This window comes from Dermochelys coriacea, chromosome 27 (genome assembly GCF_009764565.3).
Source record: "Dermochelys coriacea isolate rDerCor1 chromosome 27, rDerCor1.pri.v4, whole genome shotgun sequence".
NCBI lineage: Eukaryota > Metazoa > Chordata > Testudines > Dermochelyidae > Dermochelys > Dermochelys coriacea.
This window is the reverse complement of record NC_050094.1, coordinates 4207173-4227856: the sequence shown is the minus strand read 5'-3', so window position 1 is coordinate 4227856 and position 20684 is coordinate 4207173. Positions and strand designations below refer to the sequence as shown.

General features: G+C 51.2%; 1 protein-coding gene across 3 annotated transcripts in view; it reads left to right on the top strand.

Annotated features, from left to right (window-relative positions):
* ASIC2 (acid sensing ion channel subunit 2) overlaps nucleotides 1-20684 on the top strand; it is a 1237856-nt gene that overhangs the window by 1124930 nt on the left and 92242 nt on the right. The gene's annotated exons all lie outside the window — the stretch shown is intronic.

Here is a 20684-nt window from a genome sequence, read left to right as displayed (position 1 = left end):
GGGCAGGGGGCTGGAGAGGTGTGGGGGGTGCAGGGAGGTGTGGGGGTGCAGGGGTTGGGGGGGTGTGAGGGGGTTCAGGAGTCAGGGCAGGGGGCTGGAGATGTGTGGGGGGTGCAGGGAGGTGTGGGGGTGCAGGGGCTGGGGGGCTGCGAGGGGGTTCAGGAGTCAGGGCAGGGGGATGGAGAGGTGTGGGGGGTGCAGGGAGGTGTGGGGGTGCAGGGGCTGGGGGGTGTGAGGGGGTTCAGGAGTCAGGGCAGGGGGCTGGAGAGGTGTGGGGGTGCAGGGGCTGGGGGGGTGCGAGGGGGTTCAGGAGTCAGGGCAGGGGGCTGGAGAGCTGTGGGGGTGCAGGGGCTGGGGGGGTGCGAGGGGGTTCAGGAGTCAGGGCAGGGGGCTGGAGAGGTGTGGGGGTGCAGGGGCTGGGGGGGTGCGAGGGGGTTCAGGAGTCAGGGCAGGGGGCTGGAGAGGTGTGGGGGTGCAGGGGCTGGGAGGGTGTGAGGGGGTTCAGGAGTCAGGGCAGGGGGCTGGAGAGGTGTGGGGGTGCAGGGGCTGGGGGGGTGCGAGGGGGTTCAGGAGTCAGGGCAGGGGGCTGGAGAGGTGTGGGGGGTGCAGGGAGGTGTGGGGGTGCAGGGGCTGGGGGGGTGCGAGGGGGTTCAGGAGTCAGGGCAGGGGGCTGGAGAGGTGTGGGGGTGCAGGGGCTGGAAGGGTGCGAGGGGGTTCAGGAGTCAGGGCAGGGGGCTGGAGAGGTGTGGGGGGTGCAGGGAGGTGTGGGGGTGCAGGGGCTGGGGGGTGCGAGGGGGTTCAGGAGTCAGGGCAGGGGGCTGGAGAGGTGTGGGGGTGCAGGGAAGTGTGGGGGTGCAGGGGCTGGGGGTGCGAGGGGGTTCAGGAGTCAGGGCAGGGGGCTGGAGAGGTGTGGGGGTGCAGGGGCTGGGGGGGTGTGAGGGGGTTCAGGAGTCAGGGCAGGGGGCTGGAGAGGTGTGGGGGGTGCAGGGAGGTGTGGGGGTGCAGGGGCTGGGGGGTGCGAGGGGGTTCAGGAGTCAGGGCAGGGGGCTGGAGAGGTGTGGGGGGTGCAGGGAGGTGTGGGGGTGCAGGGGCTGGGGGGTGCGAGGGGGTTCAGGAGTCAGGGCAGGGGGCTGGAGAGGTGTGGGGGGTGCAGGGAGGTGTGGGGGTGCAGGGGCTGGGGGGGTGTGAGGGGGTTCAGGAGTCAGGGCAGGGGGCTGGAGAGGTGTGGGGGTGCAGGGGCTGGGGGGGTATGAGGGGCTTCAGGAGTTAGGGCAGGGGGCTGGAGAGGTGTGGGGGTGCAGGGGCTGGGGGTTGCGATGGGGTTCAGGAGTCAGGGCAGGGGGCTGGAGAGGTGTGGGGGGTGCAGGGAGGTGTGGGGGTGCAGGGGCTGGGGGGGTGCGAGGGGGTTCAGGAGTCAGGGCAGGGGGCTGGAGAGGTGTGGGGGGGGTGCAGGGGCTGGGGGGTGCGAGGGGGTGCAGGGGTCAGGATGAGCAGAGGGCTGAGGGTGTGGGCTGGGGTCGTGGGGGTGCTCACGGCAGGGGCTGGAGGGGATATGCCCCGATTCCAGCCCCTTCCCCAAGGCCACGCTCCTTCCCCTCCTCCCCCCCCCCCCCAGGGAGCAGCGAAGCGCCCTGAGGCTCCGCTCCTGCCGGGGAAGAGGCGCGGGGTTGGTGGGGGGGCCGGCTGCCGGCAGCATCAAGCTTCTGCCCCACAGGAGAGAGCAGGGGGGTGGAGAAGAGCGGGGCCGGGGCCCCTTTGGTAAATCCGGTATTGCCGCCACTGCCCGCCCGGCTCGCCATCCCCGAACCCCCCGGCCTCGCCTCCTTGCTGAAAAGCCGGACAGCAGCCCAGAGCTTTGCATCTGGGGGGACTCCTCACTGCTGCACACAGCGCTTTCCATGGAGCAGCTGCATTTGCTCCGAGCCCGGCTGGGGAATGAACCCCCCCCCCACTCCCCTATACTCCTGCCTGCCTCAGGGATGTTTTTCTTCTTCTGGTGGGCTAGAGAGGCACTGGCCAGGAGCTGCCCTGCGCCATGGGACAAGGGGACCAGCCCCAATCTGTATTAGAATTGAGATCGGCCAGGCTTTCAGAGCAAGAAGCTGCCATGTGTCTGTCCGTGAGTGACCTTTGGAAAGCACAGGTGCTGCAGGGCTGTGAACATGAGATCCCGGTGGTAAGCAATGGGGGCTGGCAATATGTGCCCCCCCCTTTACAGTCGGCATCACTTCCCCATTGTGGGGGCTTAGGAACACCCCAATAGGAGGCAGCTCTGGGGCTGTGGGTATGTGTTCCCTCGCTTCCCCCAGCAATGGGCATGGCAGCTATAAGTCTGAGGGCATGTACCCTTAACTGGGAATTGGGTGCACCAGGGCTTTGAGCACCCCATCCTGATTCTGAGCACACTGCTGTCAGGGGCTGGGCTCTGCAGCTCTGGGCACGGAGGGTCCACACACACACACACACACGCACGCACGCACGCACACACACACACACACACACACGTGGGCCACAGCTCTTACCCACATCCAGTGCCCTCTGGGAAAGGCACTCTCCCATGCATACCCCAGTGGTGAGCCTGGGCACTCTGACATGCATCACTGATGCTGGGGACAGGCACCACCCCGGTGGTGAGAATACGCTTCTGCTCCCCTTACGCTGCATGTCACAGCTCTGAGTTAGGGGTCATGTGCACCCAGCTGTGAGCGGTAATGGCTCCAGGGCAGGGTGCAGGTGTGGGCTCACACAAGTTAGCAGGCACCAGATGGTCTGAGGCTGCCTTTGCCTGACAGCCCGCGGGATCAGAGCACATACCTCCCTGAACCTTATGGCATTAGTGGGGGAGGTCTAGGTTGGATATTAGGAAAAACTATTTCACTAGGAGGGTGGTGAAGCACTGGAATGGGTTACCTAGGCAGGTGGTGGAATCTCCATCCTTAGAAGCTTTTTAAGGTCAGGCTTCACAAAGCCCTGGCTAGGATGATTTAGTTGGGGTTAGTCTGGCTTTGAGCAGGGGGTTGAACTAGATGACCTCCTGAGGTCCCTTCCAACCCTGATCTTCTATGATTAGCTAACTCTTCAGCAAAGGCCAGGAATTGAGGATTTGAAACAGTATCATCCCCCACCACAAGGGGTTCCATTAATCACAATAAAAAGCCTTTCTCCCCCTTGCCTCATCCTCTAGAAACATGGCAGCCAGGGCTGCACTTAGCACGCTCTTGGACTCACCGCCTTGCGTGTATGTAGATATAGAGAAAGATTTTTGGTCTGAATTTGACAGCAGCCATCCTCCCCAAGTGGGGCACCGCCCATGGCATTGCTTCAGCCACTCCACATGAATTGATGGGCTCAGATAACAATACTTACCCAGCTCCATTACTCCTTATTATGCCACAAATGCAGCATGTTAGCGAAGATGAAATGCGCACTAAACCGGCCATTTCTGCCAAGTCGGCAATAAACATTTAAGAGGTTTCAATTAAAGCAACAGGTTGAAAGATGGAGCAATCCAGTTTAATGGGGCTCTAGTGTGCCTTGGAGACTCATCCGCTTGCAATGTTTGCATGGGGCAGAGAACATCAGATCCCAAGAACTGCAGTAACAAGAATTGTAAATACTCGGAGACGAGCAGGAAAATGGCACTCAGGGTCTGATGACAAGAGTGCTTAAGCCAGACATCCGGCTGCCTAGAGGTAGGCAGGCCCATTTGAAAATGGTGATTAAACAGCCCTTCGTGTTTTTCCAAGTGTTTGCCAAACAACAACTTTTCAGTCCTATTAGGAAAGGGGACACACACACCCCCTGCAATATTCTAGCTCACCCCAGAAAGTTACTGGCGCTTTGATTTTTTCCCCCCTCTGCTTCCCTCAATAACACAAATCCTGAACTCTGGGTGTGTATTTCTAGGTTCTGAATTAACTGTCACCGATCCAGAAACAGCCATGCATACGATGGCGGCCAGCTCATTGAAGACCTCTGCTCCGAGTGCAGCAGCGGTCAGAAAAGCAAACAAAAGATGAGGCTGCAGAAGGGACAGGCTGGGAAATAGTAAGAAGATGATTACAGGGGCATTATACAAGGTGATGGTGTGGTCTCACCTACAATAGCGTTCAGTTCTAATCACCCCTTCTCAGCAATAGATGTGCCATAGCAGTGGGGGAAGGAGCTTGGAAACACACAATGAAAATGATTCAAGGCGTGGACAAAACATCACATGAGGAGTGATTGAAAAGATTTGATTGACAGAGGCCAGTGGGAAAATGTCATAGCAGTTTATACATTAGCAGTCAGGGAGTGCCCTTTGGCAGAAAACAGGGTCAAGCGGAGGCTTGGTAAGATTGAAAAGCAGCACATTTATGATGGATGAAAAGGTGGTGCTTTTTCACACAACACGTGTGGCCTAGTCGGGAGAGCACTGGATGTGGTGAGGAGACCTGAGTTCTATTCTCAGCTCTGCCACTGACCTCCCGGTTGACCTTGGGCAAGTCTCTGTGACTCAATTTCCCCCTCTGTAAACTGGGGATAATGTTAGTGCTCTTTTTACTAACACGCTTTGAGAGCTACTGCTGACCAACACTAGGTAAGAGCTCGGGATTAAGGGATCACGGACGCCAAGAGGCTGGTAGGATTCAACAAGAATTGGGCCTTGATATAGGTTATGGGAACACTCACAGCTGTTAGGTGGGATTAATGAAAACCTAAAAGGGAGGCTTCATTAATTGGAGGGGGCTAGGAAGGGATTTTGCCTATGGGCAGGTTATTCCATAATTGACCACTGGGGGCATCTTGCACCTTCCTCTGAAGTGTCCAGTCCCTATTGGCCCCTTGGTCCGATCCTGTCTGGCAAGGGCAAGTCCATTCCTTGAATCACCTTATTGGGCCTGGGCATTTAGTGGCTTTCACAGCTGAAAACAAACCAGTCCCCCCCACCCCATGCAAAGGCAGAATCTTTTCATCAAGGGTTAGGGGCAGCTGAGAGGCTTTTGTTTGTGTCCTCATGACTTAACAACGGCCCAAGGAAAGTGACAAGTCCCACAGCGTAGACTCCGATCCACCCGAATAAGAGTGTTGAGAGCAGCAGAGCTCGTTCCAACTCAGCAAAGCCAAACGAACGGGGCCCTGCTAGTCAAGAACACTAATAACCTGTGGCTTTTACCTAGCGCCGCTCCACAGCAGATCCCAAAGGGAGGTCAGGAAGGATCCTTATGTCCATGTTATGACAAGCGCTTCTCCCCAGTGTAGCAGCATCCACAGTTACTGGTGCCACTATGCCAACAACAAAAAACCCCACACCCCTCATCAAGTTATGCTGGTAAAACTTTCTGTGTATAGATCCGGCCTTTCTCTGCATTCCAGGGCCTCTCCAGCAACTCAGTTAACTCTTCGTTTTGATCGTGTGTGTCCCCAGCTGCCGGGGGGAAGGGGAGGATTTGTACAAATTGGTGATTTTAACTTACCTAAAAATCCACACCAAGCTATTCCCAGGCTTAGCTGAAGAAGAATTGCCCCTTGGCTACCTCAGGCAGCAAAGCAATGAAGCATGTGATTAAGTTAATGGGACTTGAGCATGTGCTTAAGTGCTTTTCTGAACTGAGCCCTTAAATTTCCTCCCCTCCTCATGACTCCGCCCTCTCCCCTAGGTTGGAGGCTGGCGGCTGGCTGCTTTTTCCCACAGAGTGGCAACTCAGCCTTCTGCTCTGGCACCTGGGCAGCAGAGCCAGTGCGGTTCCTCTGGGTGGGGGGGATGCTGGGTGCTGTGGGGTTGCACAGGGTGCCCTGGCTTGAACCTCCTTAGCAACTGCACCAGTGATGGGGCAGGAGGGCACTGAACAGGCTGGGAGAGGGCACGGTGTTGGATGATTCACAGCTATGCAACCTCCCATCCCATAGACCGTCTAACAGCTGGCCAGGGACGATCTGCCTGCACTCCGTGCTACCAGATTTTTATACAGCACTTAATACACACAGGCTGCATTTTAAAAGCACCATTTCTCCCCCATCTCGGCAAAGATAGCTGGGAATCTTTGTTTCACCTGCACCAGGACTTTGCCAGCCTTTTCCCCGACACAGCGCCAGAGTTAGCCAGTAACCGAGCTGCTGCTGCTGGCTCTAGTGATTCCTGCTGGAGCTGTTCGGCTGCTGAATGGATTCTGATCTGTGCTAGGGAGGTATGGCTTCACGGAGAGCCTCAGGATACGTCTACGCTGCAAGGAAAAACCCAGGACTCACGCTCTTGGGCCTCAGGCTGCAGGGCTAGAAATAGCACTGTAGGAGTTCCCACTCGGGCTGGCGCCCGGGCTCTGAGACCCTCCCCCTGCCGGGTTTCACAGTCCGGGCCTTGTGAGCCCGAACCACTCCACCCAGGTTCTGAGTCTTGGTACTGCAGGTTTTTCTTTGCAATGTAGACATACCTTCAGCTTCCTCACTCCTGTCCACTCGGGTTAGGTGATGGGTTCTCCCCCCTTCAGAAGGGGAGATGCTCATTCCAGGCATTTTCTCCTCTCGTATGTCGTCGCAGCTTCTTGTCTGCTTTATAACTGCTCCGTTCTCCTGACTCCTATGTGTTCCCAACCAGCTGGACCACCCCCTTAGGATCTGCTGGCCTTTTCCTCGAGGGCTGGGAGTGGGGAGGACTTTCCTCTTGGCCTGGAGTTCCGGGCTCCCCTTCGTTACCTGCTGGTGGCTGGGTTTAAGCACCTGCGGCAGTGTCAGCAATGACCATGCAGCATGTGCAAGGCTGAGGAGCAGCTCTGAGCCCAGCTGCTTGGGCATGAAGCAGCCTGTGTTAACAGCTCTTGGAAGGGGTTACTCCGAAGCCCTTGCCAACAGCGGAGACGCTGGACATTTTGGAATTGCCTTGTTTTCCCCAGAAGGACAGGGTGTTCTGGCTGCGTGGATTAGTGCAAAATGATTTGGTGTGTAGTAATGCGTAGGCTGCACATGGACTCCACAGAGCCTCGCTTGTGAGCCCAGCTCCTGCATGAGAGACTCTCTTAGCAGCTGGCTAAGTCCACTCTAGCCTCTGAGCATCAGTCTGCCAGCATAAGGGTTTTCTGCCTTCCTCTGCAGCATGGGGCCTGGTTCACTTGCTGGGATCATCTGGGCCTGTCCCACCTCATCAATTCCCACAGCACGGGGGCCCCGGGCGCTGGTGCCAGCTCAGTCTCGCCTGGTCTCTCTCTGTGGTACACAACAGTTTAGTCCCCGGAGGACTGAAATGCTTCAGTCTAACCGAAGGCTTTGGGCTTCATGTCACGGTCTCCAAGTGGAATGTAACAGCCCGTGTGATGCAGGATGGATCTAACAGTCCCGTCTGGCCTTGGACTCTCTGAGGTGAAGACAACAGCACCTGTAATGCGTGACTGACGAGCCTCAGTCACAAAGACGCCTTTGTTGTGTACCTTGATGAAACCGGCTGATTGTCCCAGGAACCGCATGAGATGCTGCGGCTGCAGAGCCATTGTGCCGCTGTGTGGCCCTTTGCGTGTCCAATCCCCTTGTTACAAAGCCATTAAACCCGGCAAAGACTCGCCCTCAGTGGAGCCCAATGGCAGGGGGACAGGGAGAGTGAATCAGGCAATAACCCTGAGCGAGGGGAAACCCTCGCTCACAGCAGAGCCCCCTGCTAGTCCAGGGTGAAACATGCATGCCAGGAGCAGAGCGCATAACGGGGATGAGAGAGAAATCCCAGCCTTTGCCAAAGACAAGAGCTGCACTGGGCCGCTCTCCCTTGCCCCGGACATGCTCAGAAGAGGTTGCTGAGATGTGCACCTTAGCGCTGATGACTCTGTGACCATCAGCACTACAGGGACGGAATAGGCTTGGAAGTACTGAAAGGACACATGGGGCTGCAGGCCAAGAGGAGATTTTGTACCTGGCAGGTTCATGTAATCCAGCTCCGGCTCTGGCGCTGTGTCTCTTGCTCCTTATTGACTCACCTCCCCTTTAACTCCAACCCTCCTCCTTTCTTAAGCTTGGAGGATCCTTGTCCCCCCTTGTCTTGGCTTCACAGGATCGGTGCTATGCTCCCTCTCTGAGGAGAGGTGAGGAAAGCCTGGTCCCCCTGGCTTGCTGGGTGCTTGGTGTCAATGTCCGGGAGATTGGATTTGTCGTTATCTTCTTAAATGGTCCATTGATATGGGGACTAATGCCCACCCAGCTAGGCGACACCCACACCTAGGTCTCTTCGCCTGCTCTGAGAGCAAACAGTCCCTTTCCACCACCCCCTTTGGGTAACAAAGCAACACCTAGGAGAAACTGAGGCACAAATAGGATTCATACAAATTTTAAAAAATATTCCCACTTCGTCACACCACTGGAATCCCCTCCCCCTGTGTTCAGCATGGGCTGCAGGGAGGGTAGGAGAGGTGCCGTGGCTGAATGCACCTGCCGGTCCTGGTTGATTTCGACCTGGGATGGGTGCACAAGGATTTCCACTGTCAAAAGCCCCTTGTGTTGCCCATGCGCCTGACTCTGGAAGTCATTGCTCACCTGTTAGCCTCTGTCCCCTGTAATTTGGGACAAAGCATCAAAACTCATCGCTTCTCCAGTTTGTTTCCCACTTTCCATCACGAGCAGGACATGGGTCGTTGTACCACAGCACACGTCACAGCCAAGCCATAAGGTCTGGACAATGGGACACTGTGTCCCGCACCTTGACACCAGTTCTCCTGAGGGTGGCAAGCAGTGGTGGAAAATCCAGAACGCCACAAAGCAATCCATTGCATTTCCATTGACAGGAGACTGGCCCCATCCTGTGTGTCGAGATTTCCCTCCTGTGCCCAGTCCCCGCGTTCGCATGCATATCCCTTTCAAAGGCCTGGGACAGCTGGTCACCGAGGCTAGGACAGCAATTATGTGGGCTTTCCGTCTGCTCCTGACAAATGGGACACCTGCTTGCTTACTTGGGGCGAGTTCAGCATCACAGTTGATACTCAAGCCACGTGGTTGGGAGGTCTGCGGGAGAAATGTGATTGGTCAGCTGACGTTCCACCCATCGGGATCCTGGGACAAACCCAGCCTGGCCGGGAAGACTCCGCCTTCAACTGTTCTCGAGTTGTTAATATCCCGGCCTGCATGGTAAGTGGAATGATGCCTGGCAAAGGAGGGCAGGTCAGTGCTGGAGGCCTGGGGCTCCCAGCACACCAAGACTCATGCTTCTCCTCTAGCAATCTCCCAGCCCCCATGCATGAGGTCACCCGTGGGATCAGCGCGTGTACAATCGCTAAAGTTGCCGAGGCGACGGGCTTGTTTCCTCTGCTGCGCTCCAAGTGATAGGAGGCGCTGTGACAGATTTTTGTTACCAATCTGCCTAGGGCCACAGTTGATCAGGCTGGGGCCACAGGATCTTTTTGGGGAGGAGATGGCGAGGCATACCAATTGTCTGCGTTTTAAAGCTTTATTGATAAAATAATAAAATAACAGCAGAGAGTGTTGGGAACGCTCCCACATTACTCAGGGGAAGAAAGAAAGTGTTAATTCCCCAAGCCCTAACCCACTTTCATACTGACACACGCACGATCCAGACTGGCCAAGTCTGAGTGTAATGTCAGAAGAAGGGCAGGAGGAGGTGGATGGAAGTGCTGTCGTGGGCCCAGGCCGTCCAAGGATCTGCTGTGCTCACCGAGTTGCTCCAGCTCTCAGGAGGGTTTTAAGTCCTGGGATCCGCAACCTCTGTTCCTGGTGCTCTTTGTGCCAGTCCAAACCAGCTTTCTGTGGTCTCTTTCCCTTTCCCAAAACACCTGGTTTCAGGGCCGTGAGACAGTATTGTTTGTTCCTGGCTGGTGTTTGCCGTCTTGCTCCTTTTCCCAGCCCCTGCATTTTGTTCAACAACTCTTTTTTTTACAGCTGGGGTTGGACTTCCCCCTTTTCTGTCTTGGCAGCTAGCAGCTGGCCTTGGACTGGAATCAGCTTTTTATCTTTGGACTGAGTTTGCTAGCTGCAGTGTTGAATTAACCCGTTCTCTGCTTTCTTCTTTCTCTCCCCCCGCCCCGCCTCTGGTACCTGCAAAGGAAACTTCCACTCCCCACTCATACACCTCTGACCCGCCCCAAAATGCTTTGCGATGTGAGCAACAGGGTTAGCAATATACAATGCTGATCTGCCTTCCCAGGGGACTCCTTGAGGGAGGGAGCCGTCGGGGTGTGACACCAGCACAGCTCACCACGATGGAAGGGACGGGGTTAATCCCCTTTAGCGAAGCTGCCGCTTTCAGCGTTTCCATGAAGAGAGAAAATGGGGAGGAACAGATATATTGCACTGAACACAGTGCTGCCTGCGAAGGGAGACAGTAAACAGAGAAATTCCAGCATCGATAACTAGGGGACGGTGACAACACGGACCACACTGTGCGCGTGTGAAGCTTGGAGTATTTTGCAAGGGCTAAAGCTGTCTGGGATTGAAATTCTGTGGAGACAGGGCTATTCGATGTCTCATTAAAGAACATGGATTCCTGGCTATTATTTCATTTGGAGCAAATGCAAATACATCCAGCTTAGACTTTGCAGTGTACAGACAGCTGGTTAACCCAAAAGACATTGACATTCCCCTCAGATGAGCACAATCAGAAGTGTGGTCACATCATTTCTATTCAGTAGGGGCCGCCCAGATCAACCACGCACATGTGCACACTCACTCTCACACACGTGCACACTCACACACATGTACACACATGTACATGCACGTACACACTCTCACATGTGCACACTCACTCACACACACATACACACACACATTCCCTTGGGGAGCAAGCAAGAAATACAGCCACACATGCATATGCAGCCTGCACACACCTTTACTTACCTACCCTGCAGAAGATGATGCTGGTTTCTAACCTGGAAAGGCTTTGTCATATTCTCCTTAGCTGATGAGAGCCTCTTTTCAGCCAAGAGTAATGACACTGGCTGCCTTCCCTGCATGTATCTCAATGCACTTCACAGAGGTTCTTTATGCCTCACAACCCCTGTGAGGCAAGGGAGTATTATCCCCATTTGACAGGTGTGTAAACTGAGGCACAGAGCAGTGAAGTGACTTGCCCAAGTCCTATGTCTGGGAGTAGGGCCATCCCAATTCCTGGTGCCCTGCTGAAACCACTTGGCCATGCTGCCAGCCTGCGGCAAGCACTGCGGGAGCTCCCTGCTGGCTCCGAAGAAAACGAGTTAAGACAGGGTTAACTGTCATTATGGGGAACAAAGTGTACGAATGGCAAAACCTCTCCAAGTGAAGGTGCTGCCTCGAATCCACATAAGCCAGGTGCCTGTGCTTCCACACTGTGGGTCCTGGGCGTGATTCAGAAGAGAGGATGCTCATGAAATCCCCCCGACTCAGCAAGAAACCCTGGGCACCAAGTGGAGGTGCCCTAAGAAGATATACTTTCCAGCTAAGATCCCCCACTGCCTGCTGATTGCAGTTTTCTGGGTAGTTAATAATTCCTCCCCTAAAGCTAGGCACAGGCCCCCCCACCAGGATTGTGAAAGCAGCCTGCGGTGTAAAATGAAACCACAACCCGTGAATGATGTCTGCTCAATGTGCAGCGATGTACAGGCAATATCTGCAGCCTCCACGGGACACGACCCACTCAGGGAAGCAGCTGCCTGCCTCTCTCAGCACAGCACAGCGCAGCAGAGTGAAGAGCAGGTTTTTTTGGTTCACCGGCAGTTCTGAAACATCTACAGAAAAAAAAATTTGTTTTGGGTCAACCCAAAACTGATGTTTTCTTTGACATTTTTGGCAAATCGAAAACAAATTGTTACAGGTTTGAGCATTTTAGTTTTTCGTTTTTAAAATCAAATTCAAGGAACTTTTAAAATGAACTCATTTTGAATCAAAAAGTGGAAATGCTTTCTTTCAAAAAATGTGCAAACAAAATGTTTAGATTTTTTTTCCAGGAGGGTGGACAGTTATGGGAGTGGGGGGGAAGAATTTCCAACCATAACAATTTGCCCAAATCCACCCATATTTTCAAAATCTTTCAGTGTCACCAAATCTGCATTTTGCACCAAAAAACAAACAAAACTTTCAGTTGAAACTTCAGCACAGCTCTCAGACACAATTCATGCCAGCGGCATCAGTGTCACCAGATGAGGCTTGCAGGATCTACAAAGGCATATCAGGGTCTAAAACCCTTGCCAAACCTGCCTGTCCTGCAGAGGAGACACATCCTTGCAATGAGCCTGCTGCCAAAAATATCCATCTATTTCAGAGAGCAGGTTTGTTAGGGTCAATTAGATAACACCAGAATTAAGCTAAGAAGAGGACTGCTGACGGTTTCCTATTATCCTGTCTGAGACAGGGACAGCACTGGGTGCTGCAGGTCAGAAGGGAGGTGCTTGGGCTGTGGGGAGAGGGGTCTGGCTAACAGAGGGCACTGGAGGTCAGAATTAAAATGCACACCTGGGGGATGGAGTGAGGTGCAGACCGGAGCTGAGGTGTGTGGACAGGAGCTCACGACTGGAGCAGCTCTGCTGGCAAGGCTGTGTGAGTCCCCAGCCCTGGATTAGCTGAAGCTGTTGTGGGTCAGGGTTGAGAAGTGTGGGCTGAATGTGCCCCACATTTTGCCAACACTCTCTCTGTCTTGTCTCAGCTCTCTGCATCTTTCTCTTTGCACAGCACCACTTAGAACCACATTTTAAAAACAAATCTGGGTGTGTTGCGACAGACGTGGGTGTTGCAGTGACCTGGAATCCTTGACCCAAGAGTGGAGTGTGAAGGCCAACACTTAGCCAAGAAACAAAATTAAAAAACCCCAACATATGGGTTAGGTAATAAGAAAGTAAAAGAACAGACTAGCCCAGCCTGATACCGTGGTCTAAATTTCAGCTCCTGTGACTTCTGTCCCCACCCACTGGATTTCCTTGCTGGGTCTGGGTCTCAGCTCTGCCTTGTCTTTAAGCAGTTCTTCTGTATTTAATTGTATTTTGATAAGGAAAAGCCATCATGCATTTAAAGAGACGATTCAATCTGTTTCCTTTTCTCTCTGCGCCTGCCAGTTCCAAACGGATTGTCTTAATCCTGAATAGCAGAGATCAAGGGGATTTAAGAAGCATGTAATTAATTAATTAAATATTAATGGTTGTAAATGTGCAAGGAAGCAGGTTTGTCAACCTCCATTAGATATTAAAGTCTCGTTTCTATAAGCCCCGCAACACCTGTGTGCCAGAGAACACTCTGTCTTTGGAATGCAGCCATTGCAATGAAGCAAAAATGAGACCTTGCCATTCTGCCTGCGGACGTACTGTAAAGGGGCTGACTGACGGATTAAAATGTCACCCCTCGCACTCTCTTCCTTGGCCTTGCACCGGGTGCACCCTGTCTCTGCTTCCTTGGCTCAGCATTTGCATTCTGGACCCAGGTAAGGCCGGGGTGAAGGCGAGAGGTCTGAGCACAGGGCTGGAAGCCAGGAGCACTGAAGTACGGATCCGCATGCAGAGCAACTCCTTCTGAAGCTTTGGGCAAGAAGCTTTGTCTTCCTGCCTTCCTTCCTTCCCCACCTGGGTAAATTGAAGGTCTTCCTCCCTCCCAGAGATGCTGCAGGGATTCCTCAGTCAGTGTGCACAGTCTGCTTTGAATATGGACAGCTCGGCATCACCTCTTATTATTAACATCCCTCAAATCCTACCAGCCATAGGCACCCACTTGGTGGGTGCTCCAGGGCTCAAGCACTCATGGAAAAAAAAGGGGGTGCTCAGCACCCACTAGGCACACTGGTTCCAGTTCCGGGGTTTGCCACCAATCAGCTGTTCAGCGGGTGGGAGGCACTTGGAGGATGGGGTGCAGAGAGGAGGGAGCAGTGGGCGGGCAGGGGGACCTCAGGGGAGGGGGCAGAGTGAGGGCAGGGCCTTGTGGCCCACTGGGGAAAATACAAGTCAGCGTCTGTGCCTACCAGTGTTTTCTGGTGGGCAGAGACACCATCTCTGCAAGGGAGAAAGTCTCCAGTTCCCCTCCAGTTTTCATTAGGAAAGGAAGAGATAAGAAGACAGAAAATATCATAAATCCACTCTATAAATCCCTGGTATGCCCACACCTTAAATACTGCGAGCAGTTCTGGTCACTCTATCTCAAAAAGGATATATTGGAATTGGAAAAGGTACAGAAATGGGCAACAAAACTGATTAAGGGCATGGAAAGGCTTCCGTATGAGGAGAGATTAAAAAGACTGAAACTGTTCCATTTAGAAAAGAGATGATTATGGGGGGAGGGGAATGATAGACGTCTATAAAATCATTAATAGGGTGGAGAAAGTGCTTAAGAAAGTGTCATTTATCCTTTCACATAACACAAGAACCAGGGGTCAGCCAATGAAATGAACAGGCAGCAGGTTTAAAACACACATAAGGAAGTACTTCTTCTCACACCGCACAGTCAACTTGTGGAACTTGTTGCCGGAGGATGTTATTAAGACCAGAAATTGAACAGATTCAAAAAAGGATTAGATACATTCATGGCGGACAGGTCCATCAATGGCTGTGAGTCAGCATGGTCAGGGGTGACACTCAGAGCACCCCATGCTCTGAATGTCCCTAAACCTCTGACGGCCAGAAGCGGGAACAAGACGACTGGGGATGGATCACTCGCTAATTGCCCTGTTCTGTTCCTTCCCTCTGCAGCATCTGGCACTGGGATGCTTCAGAAAGAATGAAGCCCAGGAGACAGGTACTGGGTTAGAGGGACCATTGGGTTGACCCAGTAGGGTCATTATTATGTTCTTACCTGACTTTCCCAATTCCAGGTGATGCCTGCTTTTAAAAGGGCCCCCAAGCCGTGTTCCAGTGAAATCGATCTGGTTATACAGTTACAGAGTCAGCTAGTGCAGAGCACAGTGATTTCTGATGCAGTGGCAAAGCTGTGATGTTGTTATTTGTTTTGTCTTCTGCCTGCTACCTGACTTTTTTGGGTTAGCCCTCTACATTTTTCCAGTTCCCGCACACACACTTATTAATTCCAAGTTTCAAAATCCTTCTGAACTTCAAAGTTCTCCAAACAGTCACAGTACCAGGGAATGGCTGAGTGCCCATCCCACCAGCTCCTCTGCTGGTAGCCACTGATAATGGAAATGGCAAATCTGACTTCGGTCCACCCCTCGGCGTACCTGTGCATCGTGCACTGCTCAAATTAGCATCAGCCATGAGTATAAAAATCATTCACTCCAGAGGACTTGGTGGCTGCTTCATTCCATTCAGTGCTAAAAAGGCTTTGGGGAAAGATCAAATCCAACTAGCATCCCTCTTGCTTACTTTGTTCAGATGACTTGAACCTGCAGGATTGTTGTGTTCCACTAACTTGTCTTTACAGGATAACAAGACAGAATTGTTTTCTTAGTGCCTTGTTAGATTCTGTGTATACGAATTGTTGGTTTTAGTGGGCCTGTCAAGGTTCCTTCCCCACTCTGAACTCTAGGGTACAGATATGGGGACCTGCATGAAAAACCCCCTAAGCTTATTTTTACCAGCTTAGGTTAAAACTTCTCCAAGGTACAAACTATTTTACCTTTTGCCCCTGGACTTTATTGCTGCCACCACCAAGCATCTAACAAATATATAACAGGGAAAGAGCCCGCTTGGAAATGTCTTTCCCCCCGAAACCCTCCCAAACCCTACACCTCCTTTCCTGGGGAAGGCTTGATAAAAATCCTCACCAATTTGCATAGGTGAACACAGACCCAAACCCTTGGATCTTAAGAACAATGAAAAAGCAATCAGGTTCTTAAAAGAAGAATTTTAATTGAAGAAAAAGTAAAAGAATCACCTCTGTAAAATCAAGATGGTAAATACCTTACAGGGTAATTAGATTCAAAACATAGAGAATCCCTCTAGGCTAAACCTTAAGTTACAAAAAGACACAAAAACAGGAATATACATTCCATTCAGCACAACTTATTTTAGCAGATATTTAAACAAAACAGAATCTAAAGCATATCTAACTAGATTGCCTACTAACTCTTTACAGGAATTCTGACCTGCATTCCTAATCTGGTCCCAGCAAAAGCATCACACAGACAGACAGAGCCTTTGTTCCCCCCCACCCAGCTTTGAAAGTATCTTGTCTCCTCATTGGTCATTTTGATCAGGTTCCAGTGAGATTATCCTAGCTTCTTAAACCTTTACAGGTGAAAGGGATTTTCCTCTGGCCAGGAGAGATTTAAAGGTGTTTATCCTTCCCTTTATATTTATAACAGGGCTGCATTCAAAACTGGGTACCCCAAATTCCTGTTTTACGCATCTAAATCAATACTCACCACAACAGGTATTCAGCTGCTTCAATAGGGATATAAGGGCCTAACATTGTGTCAGTGGCTCCTTTTGTAGCATCAAAAACTTCAGCATGCAACCCTTATGGCCAGGAGAAGGCTGAAACCTGAAGCTTCAGGTGAGATCCGAGAGCATTTGCTGACACTACCTATGGGGCAGGATGCAGGATAGACTGAATACTGATTTTTTGCTATCCTTCTGTTTATAAAATGACCAAAATAATTAGAAAAAGTACTTGGAACTTCTGTTAGAAGTGGCATTGTAGCCATGTTGGTCCCAGGATATTAGAGTGACAAGGTGGGTGAAAAGAAAAGGAGGACTAGAGACCTTAGAAACTAACAAATTTATTTGAACACAAGCTTTTGTGAGCTACAGCTCACTTCATCGGATGCATTCAGTGGAAAATACAGTGGGGAGATTTATATACACAGAGAACATGAAACAATGGGTGTTACCATACACACTGTAATGAGAGTGATTAGGTAAGGTGAGCTATGACCAGCAGGAGAGCAGGGGGCAAAAAACCTTTTGTAGTGATGATCAAGGTGGGCCATTTCCAGCAGTTCACAAGAACGTCGGAGGAACACCGGGGGGGGAGGGGGTGGAATAAACATGGGGAAATAGTTTTACTTTATGTAATGACCCATCCACTTCCAGTCTTTATTCAAGCCTAAATTAATTGTATCCAGTTTGCAAATTAATTCCAATTCAGCAGTCTCTCGTTGGAGTCTGTTTTTGAAGTTTTTTTGTTGAAGAATTGCCACTTTTAGGTCTGTAATCAAGTGACCAAAGAGATTGAAGTGTTCTCCGACGGGTTCTTGAATGTTATAATTCTTGATGTCTGATTTATGTCCATTTATTCTTTTACGTAGAGACTGTCCAGTTTGACCAATGTACAGGGCAGAGGGGCATTGCTGGCACATAATGGCATATATCACATTGGTAGATGCGCAGGTGAACGAGCCTCTGATAGTGTGGCTGATGTGATTAGGCCCTAAGATGGTGTCTCCTGAATAGATATGTGGACACAGTTGGCAACGGGCTTTGTTGCAAGGATAAGTTCCTGGGTTAGTGGTTCTGTTGTGTGGTGTGTGGTTGCTGGTGAGTATTTGCTTCAGGTTGGGGGGCTGTCTGTAAGCAAGGACTGGCCTGTCTCCCAAGATCTGTGAGAGTGATGGATCGTCCTTCAGGATAGGTTGTAGATCCTTGATGATGCACTGCAGAGGTTTTAGTTGGGGGCTGAAGGTGATGGCTAGTGGCGTTCTGTTATTTTCTTTGTTGGGCCTTTCCTGTAGTAGGTGACTTCTGGGTACTCTTCTGGCTCTGTCAATCTGTTTATTCACTTCAGCAGGTGGGTATTGTAGTTGTAGGAATGCATGATAGAGATCTTGTAGGTGTTTGTCTCTGTCTGAGGAGTTGGAGCAAATGCGGTTATATCGTAGAGCTTGGCTGTAGACAATGGATCGTGTGGTATGATCTGGATGAAAGCTAGTGGCATGTAGGTAGGAATAGTGGTCAGTAGGTTTCCGATATAGGGTGGTGTTTATGTGACCATCGCTTATTAGCACCGTAGTGTCCAGGAAGTGGATCTCTTGTGTGGACTGGTCCAGGCTGAGGTTGATGGTGGGATGGAAATTGTTGAAATCATGGTGGGATTCCTCAAGGGCTTCTTTTCCATGGGTCCAGATGATGAAGATGTCATCAATGTAGAGCAAGTAGAGTAGGGGCATTAGGAGACGAGAGCTGAGGAAGCGTTGTTCTAAGTCAGCCATAAAAATGTTGGCATACTGTGGGGCCATGCGGGTACCCATCGCAGTGCCGCTGATTTGAAGGTATACATTGTCCCCAAATGTGAAATAGTTATTAACACGGCTGCTACTCTGAAACCTGTTCACTTCAGCAGGTGGATATTGTAGTTGTAAGAATGCTTGATAGAGATCTTGTACGTGTTTGTCTGAGGGGATGGAGCAAATGCAGTTGTATCATAGAGCTTGGCTGTAGACAATGGATCATGTGGTTTGGTCTGGATGAAAGCTGGAGGCATGTAGGTAGGCATAGCGGTCAGTAGGTTTCTGGTATAGGGTGGTGTTTCTGTGATCATCGCTTATTAGCACTGTAGTGTACAGGAAGTGGATCTCTTGTGTGGACTGGTCCAGGCTGAGGTTGATGGTGGGATGGAAATTGTTGAAATCATGGTGGAATTCCTCCAGGGCTTTTTTTCCATGGGTCCAGATGATGTAGATGTGGGTGAAATAATATCTTTTATTGGACCAACTTCTGCTGGGGAAGGAGACACAGAGTGACCAGAAGAAGAGCTCTGTGGAGCTCGAAAGCTTTTCTCTTTCACCAACAGAAGTTGATCCAATTAAAGATATTACCTCACCTACCTTGTCTCTCTTATAATTCTGTAAGGTTTTTCATACCTACAATTAGAATAATAGAAGGCAATCAGATTGGTCAGGCGTAACTTGCCCTTGGTGAATCCATGTTGGCTGTTCCTAATCACTTTCCTCTCCTCCAAGTGCTTCAAAATGGATTCCTTGAGGACCTGCTCCATGATTTTTTCAGGGACTGAGGTGTGGCTGACTGGTCTATAGTTCCCTGGGTTCTCTTTCTTCCCTTTTTTAAAGATGGGCACTATATTTGCCTGTTTCCAATCGTCCGGGACCTCCCCCATCGCCAAGAGTTTCCAAAGATAAATGCCAATGGCTCTGCAATCACATCTGCCAACTCTCTCAGTACCCTCAGATGCATTAGATCTGGACCCATGGACTTGTGCACGTCCAGCTTTTCTAAATAGTCCTTAACCTGTTCTTTCACCACTGAGGGCTGCTCACCTCCTCCCCATACTGGGCTGCCCAGTGCAGCAGTCTGGGTGCTGACCTTGTCTGTGAAGACCAAGGCAAAAAAAGCATTGAGTACATTAGCTTTTTCCACATCCTCTGTCACTAGGTTGCCTCCCCCATTCAGTAAAGGGCCCACACTTTCCTTGACCTTCTTCATGCTAACATATCTGTAGAAACCCTTCTTGTTACCCTTCATATCCCTTGCTAGCTGCAAGTCCAATTGTGCTTTGGCCTTCCTGATTACACTCCTGCATGCTCGAGGAATATTTTCATACTCCTTCCTAGTCATCTGTCCAAGTTTCCACATCTTTTAAGCTTCCTTTTTGTGTTTAAGCTCACCAAAGGTTTCTCTGATGGTCACCACCATATTTGCTATTCTTTCTACACATCGGGATGGTTTGTTCCTGCACCCTCAATAAGGGTTCTTTTAAAATACAGCCAGCTCTCCTGGATTCCTTTCCCCCTCATATTAGCCTCCCAAGGGATCCTGCTCATCTTTTCCCTGAGGGAGTCAAAGTCTGCGTTTGTGAAGTCCAGGGATCCGTATTCTGCTGCTCTCCTTTCTTCTTTTTGTCAGGATCCTTAATTCAGCCATCTCATGGTCACTGTTACCCAGGTTGCCACCCACTTGTACTTCCCCTACCAATTCTTCCCCATTTGTGAGCAGCAGGTCAAGAGGAGCATGGCCCCTAGTCGGTTGCTCCAGCAATTGTACCAGGAAGTTGTCCCCAACACTGTCCAAAAACTTCCTGGATTGTCTGTGCACTGCTGTATTGCTCTCCCAGCAGATTTCAGGGTGATTGATGTCCCCCATGAGAACCAGGGCCTGTGATCTGGACACTTCTGTTAGTGGTCTGAAGAAAGCCTCATCTACCTCATCCCCCTGGTCTGGTGGTATATAGCAGATGCCCATCATAACATCATCCTTGTTGTTCTCGCCTCTAAACTTAGCCCAAAGACTTTCAACAGGCTTTTCTCCAGATTCATACTGGAGCTCTAAGCAATCACCTGCTCTCTTTCATACAGTGCAACTCCTCCACCTTTACTTCGCTGCCTGTCCTTCCTGAACAATTTATACCAATCCATGACAGTGCATTATCAAGCGGAGTGCACAAGGGGTTGGTCCTCGGATCTGTTTTGTTCAACATCTTCATTAAAGATCGGGATGATGGGATGGATTGCACCCACAGCAAGTTTGCAGATGACACTAAGCTGGGGGGAGAGGTAGAGACACTGGAGGGTAGGGTTAGGCTCCAGAATGACCTAGACAAATTGGAGGATTGGGCCAAAAGAAATTGGATGAGGTTCAGTAAGAACAAGTGCAGAGTCCTGCACTTAGGAAGGAAGAATCCCATGGACTGCTACAGGATGGGGATCGACTGGCTAAGCAGCAGTTCTGCAGAAAAGGACCTGGGGATTACAGTGGACAAGAAGCTGGACATGAGTCAACAGTGTGCCCTTGTTGCCAAGAAGGCTAATAACATATTGGGCTGCATTAGTAGGAATGTTGCCAGCAGATCAAGGGAAGTGCTTATTCCCCTCTATTCATCACTGGTGAGGCCACATCTGGAGTATTGCATCCAGTTTTGGGCCC